The sequence below is a fragment of the Pan paniscus genome, chromosome 5 (genome assembly GCF_029289425.2).
Source record: "Pan paniscus chromosome 5, NHGRI_mPanPan1-v2.0_pri, whole genome shotgun sequence".
Lineage (NCBI taxonomy): Eukaryota > Metazoa > Chordata > Mammalia > Primates > Hominidae > Pan > Pan paniscus.
The window spans coordinates 47,367,896-47,380,668 of NC_073254.2; the positions used below are offsets into that span (position 1 = coordinate 47,367,896).

The 12,773-nt window shown below is 41.0% G+C and overlaps 2 long non-coding RNA genes across 2 annotated transcripts; one reads left to right on the plus strand and one right to left on the minus strand.

The window, feature by feature from the left end:
• Positions 1 to 1,599, minus strand: LOC134730589 (uncharacterized). Its single transcript, XR_010112421.1, has 2 exons — positions 1,464 to 1,599; positions 1 to 936 (listed from the first exon to the last, which is right to left on the minus strand). It is a non-coding gene; the product is annotated as an uncharacterized LOC134730589 (long non-coding RNA).
• Positions 1,600 to 1,955: 356 nt separating this feature from the next.
• LOC100978967 (uncharacterized) lies at positions 1,956 to 11,000 on the plus strand. The gene is made up of 2 exons (XR_610072.5): positions 1,956 to 2,253; positions 8,138 to 11,000. It is a non-coding gene; the product is annotated as an uncharacterized LOC100978967 (long non-coding RNA).
• Positions 11,001 to 12,773: the final 1,773 nt, after the last annotated feature.

Sequence of the window (12,773 nt, forward strand, 5' to 3'; positions counted from 1 at the left end):
AGCTCTAATGGACTTTTTATTAATCAAAGAGCCCGAGAGACAGCTGAATGGCTGAACCAAGCAGAGAGTGGAAACTTGGGGAGGGTAATTCCTTGCTGGGCCTTAAAAGGAGTCCACAAGATAGGAAAAAAACGAAAAAGCCAAATAAGATGAACCTCTATTCAGGCCCCAATGAGAGGCTGCTTGACTCTGATCTTTCGTTAGCTGGCTCAAAATTTTGTTCTTAAAGAATTATTTTTACTGAAAATCAAGAACTGTTAGAAAATAAGAAAAATTATGGAGTTTTGTTGTTGATTTCCACCTCTCTACATATATATATGAAATACATATCTCCTCCCAATACACATGCACACACGCAAAAACATATTTAACTGAAACAACGGTTTCATGAAACTATAGTTACTCTCATTACCTGTGATGCAGGCAAGTATTTTCAATTCTATTTTATTCTATTTCATTCTACTTGGAAAAAAAGTCTTTTGGTCTCAACATAAATGGGTTCTGACCTGCAGTTTCAAGCCAATACGTTACAGTAAGAGTAAATGTAGGGTTTCTCCCAGTTTTATCTGGCAGTCCCAAAGTCAGGATCAGAGTAACCGATGGAGCATCATCTGTACGCTCCACGTCTGAGGAGGAGGTCTGGGAAAAGATCCAACGTGTAGGACTGGCGCGGAGGCTCAGGCCTGTAATCCCAGCACTTTAAGAGGCGGAGGCGGGAGGATAACTTGAGGTCAACAGTTCGAGACAAGCCTGGCAAACATGGTGAAACCCCGTCTCTACTAAAAATACAGAAATTATCCAGGCGTGGTGGTGCGCACCTGTAGATCCAGCTCCTCGGGAGGCTGAGGCACGAAAATCGCTTGAACGCGGGAGGCGGAGGTTGCAGTGAGACAAGATCACACCACTGCACTCCAGCCTGGGCGACACAGCGAGACCCTGTCTCAAATAAAAAAAATAATAATAATCCAATGTATCCCCAGTCTGGCTTTCAGGGTCTTAGATGAGGTTCGGAAGTGGACTTAGGAGCCTTAGGAGCGCAGCCAGTGCTGTGGATTCCCACATCCACGGGACCTGCGGTTTCGGGTTATTCCATTCAGGGATAGCTGACGTCCCTCATTTCTACCTACCAGTGGGGTGGTCAAGATTCTCATTTATCAAGTCAGTTGGAGTGGGCTTAAGTAAGTTCTCAGCCAAGGCTGTGGGGTCTGGAAGACCAGATATCCCGACCAAAAGCCCCCCCTCCCACTCCTTTCACACGCCTGCCGCAGAGGTGCACGGGTGCGAGTGGGGAACTGAGGCAAGAAGCAGATGGGGCGGCACCGAGAGAAGAGAAACTACCCTACAGGAAAAGCTCGAGCTGTTACCCCTCCCAACTTCTTCCGCCTTCCCCCTTCCCCCTCTTTCCCCTCTTGCCCCTCTCCAGCTTTTCTGGTCCAACCCTCTTCTGCGCCTAACACTGGCACCTCCTTTTCTTCCGGCTGATGAATAATTGTCCGCATAGCAGCCTCTCTGGGGCACTGAGGGGCGAGAAGGTTAGAAGGAGCCAGGGCTAGAGTCCTGGAAGGTGGCAGTCAGGTCGCAGGGCCACAGCAGTCACTCTGGGACTCTCTCTTCCGGTGTTTCTCCAGCGCCAAGCGGGAGAAGACGGAGCCTGGGAGCTGGGACTGGAGGAGCGGGAAGCGCAGTATCGGGACCACGGCTCTGGGACCAGGAACAACGCACACTCTCCAGAGCCAATGTCTACTTCAGCCAGCGCAAGGGCGCGACAACCTGGCGCCGAGCATCTCAGGCCGCCGCGGGGACCCCCCCCAAGGGACTCGGGAACACCTGCCTACCCTAGAAGAGGCGGAGAATAACCCCGTAGGGAGTTAAGCGGCCTAGGCCTACAGCGTTCCTCCCGCCTCCACGGCGCCGAGCCCTGATTGACGTTCAGCCAGGCCAATCATAGCCTCAGTGTCTGAGGCGCGCGGAGCTGGAGCGCCCAGGGCATGTCCGCGGATCCCAAGGAGGCAATCTGTCAGGCGCCGCCGCCCGGGCGGCAGTATACCTGAGGGTGTCCTCCGTGTTCGCGCCTCCCGCCGCCTGCACTGAAAGGTCTGTACCTGAGCCTGGATACTTGAACAGAGGCAGACACTGCGGCTCAAAACCCCAAGGGTAGGTGCCTATTGTGCGGAGTCCCGGAACGCCTGCCTGGAAGAAGAGTTCCGGCGGCTCCCCGAACGCTTGGAGAAAGCGCTTGAATGCAGTTGCAGGGTGAGATTTGAGACGGTGATTGTGTTTTCCAGCAGGCGCTCAGGCGGGGTGGTGAAGGAGGGATACAGACCTCTAAAGATTCCTCTCTCGTTGGGGTGAGGTGGGGAACAGCAGTGACAGTAGTTCTCATCCCTGAGCCTCCTCCGGGCCGGCCCGTGGAGGAGAGAGAAGGGGAGGGAGAAGGGTCCGCCCAGGCCTTCCGACACTTTACTTTGTGGGAGATATATGTGCTGAGTGTCCCTGCTCTGGAGGGATTGTTAAAGAATCCAGGTTCTTGGGGAGTGTCTCAGGGGAACACTCCAGGTGATATCCTTATTCTTCCTATTTTCACCGTGTTGGTTTTTTTTTTGGATATAACTTGTTCCCTTTAACCCGAGGTGGCCTTGGTGTCTGGCAGCTGTTTTCTCTGCCAGGCACCTCCCTCAAGTCCGCTGCCTCTGAGCTGCTACTTAGATCTGGTCTGTTTCTACCTCTGCTGGACCAGAAGTTTGCATTAACGCCCCCACCCCATCCTGCAAGACCAGCGCTTCCAACCAAGGGCTCTCTCCTCTGAACCTAGAACCTGCTTGGAAATCGAGTATTTCCTCTATGCCCAGGTGGAGATTGATGTTTGGGTTTCACATCTCCCAACTCTGTTGGGTACTATGTCGTTTCTCAGCTTGGTTGTATGTGCCTCCATTGAGTTGACCGCATCTCCAGCATTTCTCCTAACCCTCCCAATGTACTCCCCGGCAATCCTTTCTTTTTTCCTCCAAATCCCCCTCCCCCCACCAGAAATGACTTTACCGCTGTGCCACTTATTTTGGCATGGAGCACTAAGGAGCTATACTACACCCAATGCCAGAGGTGGAACAGAAATGAGGTTTGAAATGTGGGGAACCAGAAGCTAATCTGTGGGAAATTCTTTCACTCCTCAGACATGTAAAGATGTGTTGGAGACTCTCATAAATATGTATTCAGTAATGCAGCATATACAGTGATGACCATGTATTCATTTTTTATGGGAATCAACAATTCAGAATGATCAAAAATCCCTGTGTGTAGAGACATGAATCTATAGGAATATCACACATAGTGAGCACAACTGTGAGTGAAATCCCATGTTTCATGCATCCCAGCAGTCCCAAAGGGAGCCTCCAAATGTGTACGGGAGTCAGACTCCTTGTAACCTGCATCTGTCTATGCACTAGCTATGTGAGCTGTTACCTCAGTCTTGATGAGGTTACTCAGGAAGTCTGGGATCTTGATTTTTGCCAGTCACTGATCACCTGGCTACAGGAAAGGAGACCTAAATCCAGAACTTAAATTTATGAACACCAGGTCTGTAGGCACTAGACGTCAGAAGTAGGTGAGTAGGTGGCTATTGGTTGGTCCCTTCTGGAGTGAGGCAGAGATACCTATGCCATATGCAACATAAAAGGTTGCCTGAGCCCCTCAGCCTGAGGTAGAGTAAGGAGGGAGAGGTGGAGAGGGACTTTCTTCTCAGACCAGGGAAATCAGAAGCCATCAGATGCCTTCAGTAGGGAATCCAGTACAAAGAGGATCATAAGTCATCTCCCCGCTTCTCTATAGTCATCATAGACATAATTGCTAACCTACCCTTCCTTGGTGCTCTGGTTAGTAGAGTGAAGTTGAGATAATATAGATGAAAAAACTGAGCAGAAAGGGAGTGAGGATATGGGGCCTCTTCAGTTTGCCTTATGGGCTTCCCACTCTAAATAGATGAGGTACACAACATTCTGGCAGTATCACACTAGGGCCAGAGTTGGTAGCTCACAGATGTACGGTAGAGGATGGAAGGAGTATGCCTCTCAGGCAGGCAAGTTTAGCCTGGTAGACAGAGGATGTGGCTTAAAAGTCACTGCCTACAAGACCAGTGCATGCAAGTGAGTCCCTGCTGCTGCTTGGATCAGAGGAGGTGAGGCAGAAGGCTGATGAAAACCCACCAACTGATGGTCAGTCTGAGAAGCAGTCAAGATGGAGAACTGCAAAATTAACAGCTTAAGTTTTCCAGGAGTCTCAGTGCCCAATGTCAGGTCTATCAGGGATGTCCAGCCCCTCTGGTCAGAGCCCCAGGAGCCTTGTCTGAATGTGGATCCCCTCTGCTTATTCACAGAGACCTGGGAAGCTGAGTCAGGAACCTGGATAGTGACTAGAAAGTCACCCAGACACCTGAGAAATGCCTCCCTTATATCCAAGAGATCCCTGTGTGTAGAACACATGAATCTATTGGAATATCACACACAGTGAGCAGACTCTTCTTACACTTACTAAACTCTCTTCGTAGATTTACTAAATTTTTCACCAGTGACTCAATGGAGGGAAACCAGGTCCCAGACTCTATTTAAAACACACACACACACACACACACACACACAAATTCTTTAGGTGAGCATGTGTGCATGTGTAAATGGTACTATACAATGGTATGATTGGATGGTCAAAGGAATATCTAACCCAAGTGTACATAAGGAGTAAATTTGGAGTCAGAGGAAGTTGGTCATTGTAGGAAAGTAACTGCTGCAAGAAAGATTTCTTAGAATGTAACTGTCTAATGTGAGGCATTTATGCCTCTTTTCCTCCATGTTTCTAGTTTCTGCCTTGGGTTTGGCATTTATTGTTTATCCTGCTTCAAGTATAAGACTAGTGGTTTATTCGAGGGCCCACAACTTCCACTTCTACCCTGGCGTCACACAGATGATTTTCTCTTCTCAAGTCATTGTATTTTCACTGGTAGTAAAAGAGGATAATATCTTCATCTTCAAATAAATTAGTGGGAGGGATTCAAATTATGAGGGAAAAGAAAAATTGGTTCTTCTGCTGTGGGGAAGGGTTACTGAAAATTAAAGGACAACCTACTGAGCTGAAGAGAGCTTTGGGGTTTGGTAATTTGGGGTGTGAGGTGGGTCTTCAGGAATGCCATGGGCTTCAAGACTAGTTCCTCCTCAGTTTGAGAGGACTTCCTGGTAAAGGACTGAAAGAAATGTCCACTCCATCATGTCTCTGCTGACACCTAGCTTCTCTTCTCCAGTTATAAGTCCATTTTCCTATTGGGGTAACACAAGAAGGAGGAAGAATAGCTCAGGGGTCTTCCCTTCACATCTCTCCTACAAGGATTGTGAAATGTCATATGCCTCCTCCCATAGACTTAGACCTAAAATTGTCAACATGTGTCCAGATAGTTGCAAAAAATATATAATTTCCAACATATTCTCCATATTAACACTTTAAAATAAAACTGTTAATCGCTCATATGTTCAATCTAAATATCATAATGTTTTGACACCCATTATCATTAATTTAAAAAATATACAAACAACCTCTTTCTTAATGGTTGGAAATTTTACATTGCTCTTTTTTCCCCCTTTGAATTCATATTTTTATTCTACCCCCCATGTAGAATTTTTCTTTTTCTTTTTTTTTTTTTTTTTTGAGTTCTCAACCCTGGTTACATCCTAATGTAATTTTTTTCTTTGTTCTTGGAAATCTTTTTATTGAGCCACCTATTCTGCTTCTTTGCAACAAAATATGTTCTTACACTGAATTTTTAATTTCTTGTTGTAAGTGTAAAAGTTATATGGGCTGGGTGCAGTGGCCCACACCTGTAATCCCAGCAATTTGTGAGGCTGAAGCAGAAGGATTACTTGAGCCCAGGAGTTCAAGACCAGCCTAGGCAACATAGGGAAACCTCATCTCTAAAAAAAAAAAAAAAAATTGCTGGACATGGTGGCTCCTGCCTGTAGTCTCAGCTACTTGGGAGGCTGAGGTAGGAGGATCACTTGAGCCCAGGAGGTCGAGGCTGCAGTGAGCCATGATCGTGCCACTGCATGCACTCTAGCCTGGATGACAGAGTGAGATGCTGTCTCAAAAAAAAGTTATATGGATTAAGATAGGACTACCAACTGTTAGAGATCAAAATAATGTCAATACAGATTGGATATGCCTTATTTGAAATGCTTGGGACCAAAAGTGTGTTGGATTTCAGATTATCTTGGATTTTAAAATATTTGTATATACATAATGAGATATCTTGAGGCCGGGACCCAAGTCTAAACATGAAGTTCACTTATGTTTCTTATATACATTATGCACGTAGCCTGAAGGTAATTTTATACAATATTTAAAATAATTTTATATGTGAAACGAAGTTGTGTTAAGTACAGTACTTACATGTGGCATCATATTGGTGCTCAAAAAGTTTCAGATTTTGGAGCATTTCAGATTTTCTGATGAGGGATGCTCAATCTGTAATACACATTTTGGTAAATAAAAGTATAAGTTTGTAATGGTAAAATTTAACTGGAAATGCATCTCTTAATGAGATGGATAGGGACTTTATTTTCCCAATTTCATGTTGACAAATATTACTTCTTGTTAATGAATCTGGGCTGTACATTATTTCAATTAAAAAATTTTAACATGAAAGAACTAAGGAAACTTGATCATATAAATGAATGAGAAAATAAAGACTTGTTGAGGCAACTTCACCCAATTTTTAAAATTTCTTCTTAGTCGTGTGCAAAGCTCACATAATGGGCTATTACTAAATAATATTTTTAATAATCTGTCAGCTGACAACTCAAGTATAAGGTTCTTCTTCAATTTTGTTGAAAGCAAAGAATTAGAAACCAATTGACTTGCAAAACTATTTTATACATACATTAGGTTCTTTCACTTTGTTTTTAGAACTATACCAAAGACTTCACAAAGTCTTATAAAATAACTAATAATTATACCTGCTGCTCTTTCACTTAGAGATACCTTGTTCATGAATCTCAAATTAGATAAAACTAGGGTTAAAGAAAAACAACCCCCCACACACAAAATTGGAGATCAAAAATCAATAGGTTCTTAAAAAATATCTCTTCATTTTTTATGTCATCTGGAAGTACCTTTTAAAACTATGACACAGAGATGGTGCTGTATAGTTTACAGTTCGTGTGTGTGTGTTTAATTTCATTATTGTACAAAATGGTTAATTTTATAATCATGTATTTGATAGATGTAGAACAGTGTGTCAACCTCCAAGTGGGAGAAATTAATCCAAAATAAATGAAGCTGGATTTCTAAAGTTTAGAGCATCACATCCAAGATTGCATTTGGGAACATTTTGTTTTGTATCCATACACAAATGAATTTCTGTTTTTAAGAACACAATTTAATCTACTTAGTGGAAATCAACAGCAAAATGAAGAGAAGGTATTAGATAATTAATAAATATAGGTTTACAGAAATTCTATTACTGACTGCTATTATGTGCATTAATTACAGCAGAATCCACAAAACATTTCCATCAAATTAAATCTTACTCTAGGAGGTATATGATAAAAATAAATAAATGAACAGAGAAATAACAGCAAACTATAAACTGTTACCCAAATAGAAAAATATATTTACACGATCCAGAAATCTTTGGTAAAAATTAATGAAAATATTTCCCCTATTAGTCAGAAGAAGTTCAAGAAAACATACATTAAAATACCTTCAATATGTGTTTGTTTTACTCCAAGATGTGATGTTGATCTGTGAGAAATTAATTTTGAGCGTTTTGCCTCCACTGCCTTGAAATAATGCAAAATAAGCAACTGAGCTGGGGGCAGTGGCTCATCCCTATAATCCCAGTGCTTTGGGAGGCCAAGGAGGGAGGATCGCTGGAGCCTGGGTGACAGAATAAGACTCTGTGTGTGTGTGTGTGTGTGTGTATATATATATATATATATATATATATATATATATATATGCATGCAACTGAAGCACAGATGGGACACAGGTAAGTGGGAAAACTCACCAAGCTCTTTGTTAGTATTTAGAGTGTTTCGTAGAAAGTTAATATTTCTTAACTTTTTTTTTTTTTTTTTTTTTTTTTTTTTTTTTACAAATTTAGAATATCCTAGCTCTGAGACAAAAATTGGGAACCTCAGCATGAGTTTGTCACCTGAATGAAATTTTAAAAATCACGTTGAAGGCTGGGTGCAGTAACACATGCCTGTAGTCCCAGCTACTCTGGAGGCTGAGTCAGGAGGATCACTTGAGACCAGAAGTTCAGGAATTCAAGACTGGCTTGAGCAACATAGCAAGACTTCATTTCAAAACAAACAGAAAAAAACCACCACCTTCAGTATTTCTTGCCAAAGCAAAGGAGCCATTTGTTCTTTACGATGGTCAGGAAAGGAAGCATCAAGGTCATCAAATGAAAAATTTTCAGCATTTCAGCCTCTCTGCTCAGGGAAATATCTGAATCTAGAATATCACAACATAAGCCAAAACTGCCCCATTTCTCATGCCACATGTCACTCTTAACACAAGGTTACTCAACCTCGAGCATGGTTGGCATTTGGGGCTGAATAATTCTTTTTTGTAGGGGGCTGTCCTGGGCATTGTAGGATGCTCATGAGCTACCTCAGTCTCTACCACCCACTAGATGCCAGTAGCATTGACCCCTGATCTCTCTACCCAAGTTGTGACAACTAAAACCATCTCTGGATAATGGAGGAACCTTAAATGCATATTGCTAAGGAAAAGCCAATCTGAAAGGATTACATATCGTATGAGTCCAACTATATGGTAATCTGGAAAAGGCAAAACCATGGAGACAGTAAAAAGGTAGTGGTTACTAGTGGTCCATGGGAAGGGTTGGATGAATAGGTGGAGCACAAAGGATTTTTAAGGCAGTGAAACTATTCTGAATGATACTGTAATGGTGGATACATGTCATACCTTTGTCAAAACCAATAAAATATAACAACCAATAAAACTGCACAAAGAGTGAACCCTAATGTAAACTAAGGACTTAATAATGTATCAATATTGGCTCACCAGTTTTAACAAATGGCTCACCAATTTTAACAAACCACACTAATGCAAGATGTTACTAATAGTGGAAACTGGAGGGAAGAGAGCTTGAGGGGACATATGGGAACTCTCTGTAATTCCTGTTCAGTTTTTCTGTAACTGTTAAACTGTCCAAAAAAAGTCTGTTTTTATAAATGGAGGCATGGTTTTATATGGACTAAAATACTATGATTGCCTTTTTATTTTACACATGGTGAAATTAGAGCAGGACATATTTTAAACTCAAAATTCACAAAATCAATTTATGAAAATGTTTACCCAGATCAAGAATATTAAAGAAACTTAGATTAATATTGTTACCTTGAATTTATTTTACTGAGTAATCCTCTAAGACTCCTCTACACATTATTAATCTAGAAGGATTTTTAAAGTCTTTATGACAATTAATTATTGGTCTACAGTCAAATTGCATATCCCCATTAAACTAGAGTTATATTTTTCCATTTTCTGATCCAAAAAGTTTAGGAACAGGAAATGTTTATTTTAGAAAACAAGAACACTTCTTAAGCATTTGCTGTTAACAGTTATTTTCACATGTGCTTGTACTTATTTTACACTTGTCAGAACATATTATTTACCTTTGAACCAAGGTTTTATAATAAGCAAGCACTTTTTTTATTTAGAAGTCACATTTTCCAAGTAGAAAAATCATTAAAAATTCAGTCCTCTGAAGGCTAATTTCTTTCAATCATTTAACCTAATTGTTTAAGGTATAGATTGGAATTTTTCTCAGCACTCTCTTGAAAACAGGTGACAGTGGAACCCTGTTAGGTTCACAAATCCTAGACTTTGATTATATAGCCCAGGCTCAAATTTTTCTCGAATGTTACGAACATTCAAAGCATTAGGAGTCTTGGTTTCATTTCTTAATTTTTTTTCTTCTGGGTATATTTGAGACTCATCTTGGATTCAAATAAATTAATAATAGTCTCATGAAACCGATAAAAATGGGAGCTCCATTGAACATGAGAGACATTGATTCGTAGTTTCTAACATCCTCCAAATGAGGAGCCCATCCCTAATTTAGATGCTTCTTTCAAAGGAGGCTCCTTTCCTTCGTTATCCATAATATAGTCACACCAGTCTTGAAAAAACATGGAACAGACTCCAGATCTTTATATTTCATACTCTAAAGTCATACAAGCCAATCTGCATTTCCTCTAGTGGAAACTGTATAGCTGGTCATCTTTCCAGGGCCCTTTTATCAAGAAACAATGCAGCTTCTACATTTGTGCTGCTTCTACACCAAAACAGCTGGAATCTATATGGTATGGTTCTGGATGCTCTTGTATACCTCACTGTTCATTTCTCACCTAACCAGTGTGCTATGATTTGAATGTTTCTCCCCTGCAAAACTCATGTTGAAATGTAATTGCCATCGTAACAGTATTAATAGGTGGAATTTTTAAGAGGTGATTAGGGTGGGATTGGTGATGTTATAAAAGGGTAAGTTCAGCCCCTTCTTGCCCTCTCTGTCACCCTTCCACCTTCCTCTGTGTGATGATGCAACAAAAAAGCCCTTCCCAGATGCCAGCATCTTGATTTTGGACTTCTCGGCCTACAGAACTATAAGCCAATAAATTTCTGTTATTTGTTATTAGTCTGTGATATTCTGTTATAGTAGCACAAAATGGACTATGACACCATGTGTTTACACAGAAAGAAAAAAATCTCATACGGTAATTGCTCCTAAATCTGCGGAGAATATGTTCTGATATCCTTAGTGGATGCCTGAAACTACAGATAGTACCAAACCTTATATATACTATGTTTTTTTTCCCCATACATACGCATGTTAAAGTTTAATTTATAAGTTAGGCAGAGTAAGATATTAACAATAACTAATAATGAAATAGAAACATAACGATGTGTTGTAATAAAAGTTACGTGACTGACGCCTCTTTTTCTTCCTCTTTCTCTCAAAATATCTTAATATTTTCAAGCCATGGATAAGTGAAACTGCAGAAAGTGAAACTGTAGATAAACTATTAACTCTATTTAAACAATAAAAGAAATAATTATATTCTTGGGAAAATTAACAATTATCCAACAGTCCCTTTGCAAAGGAAAAAAAGTGCATGTATTGGAAAAAATCTCAACCACAGGGTTCCCTAAGCTTTGCAAACAACAAATAGCGTCCACCTATCCATCCTCAGAGAGCAACAGTTTTACTGTTATTTAGAAAAAGCAACTATTTCAGGCTGCAGGTTGTGCACATCAGCACTTCCCAGCTCTCTGCTAATATGGGAAAACTGACTATCCCTGACTTCAGTTTTTGTGAAGCTAAATGCCTGACTAGAGTTTAAACGGAGGCTAATTGGAGATCATAAAATTTTACATGCTTGCTAGAGGTGGACCACGATTTTGATTGGAAACTTTCCACCAATCAATTCTAAAAGGTGTTAATGGTGACTATTTTCTAAAACAAATCTGAAGAGTAACTAATATGATAAGACCAGAAATATATTTCTCTGGTAAGTCCCTATAAAAAGAAAGCTAGGTAATTAAATAATCTCTCAACAATATTGTTTTAGGAAACCCAATAGAGTTTCATAGGCCTGTTTCTTATGGGATTGCTCAATGTAGGTAAATATTATCAAACCAAAAAGTAATTTTGTAACAGGAATTCTACAGAGCCCCAATACCTTACAGAATGATAAGTACAACAGTAGAAACAAATAGAAGATAACCTAGAAAAATAAAGCGAATAACTTAATGGCGTGAGTTATGTTAAGAAAAGCTTCCTGGAAAAAGACATCTGAATAGAATTTTAATAGATATAGCTAGGAATTTCCCAAGCAGGTAGAAGAAGGGGGACATTCCAGGCAAAGGAATCATGTGAATGCAAAGGTAGGGAGTCATGAATCAATATATTCGGTTTTTTTGTTGTTTTTGTTTTATAAAGAGCTGTAATAGGCTGGGCACAGTGGCTGTAATCCCAGCACTTTGGGAGGCTGAAGCAGGTGGATCACTTGAGCCCAGGAGTTCGAGACCAGCCTGGGTAACATGGCAAAACACTGTCTCTACAAAAACAAAAAAATCCCTGTTCAATGGTGTGCGCCTGTGGTCCCGGCTACCTGGGAGGCTGAGGCGAGAGGAGTGCTCGAGGTGGGAGGTGGAGATTACAGTGAGCAGAGATCACACCACTGCACTCCAGCCTGAGCGACAGAGAGAGACTCTGTCTTAAAAAAAAAAAAAAAGCTATAATAAGATCAGCTTACTAGACAATACAGTGAAATGGGGGAAGCTAGAGAAGAGAGGTGGGCAGTGGCCTCTTATGCTACGTAAGAGATTTGACATCATAAAGTAAGTTGCCAGAGTTCTGAATGAGGGCATTAGAAATAGTAATGAACAGGAAAGCATACACTTAAGAGCTGTCTGCTGTCTGGGAGGTGGAATTTACACTGAGTACTGAGTAATAGAATGAAGGGGTTGAGGGAAACGTAAGAATCTAGGGTGAGTGTAAATCTTCTGGTTCAGGGGATAAACAACAGGAAGTCATTGAAATCTATTGGCCTATCCTGCATTTTGAAATTATTTTTACTCATGTAAGGTTCTGTAACATTATATGGTCATTAGGAAATATCTGTTTACTGAATTATGCAGGTATTCGAAACGTTCAAACATTTCATGCAATATCAAAAACTCAAACTGGCTGCAGTGGCTTA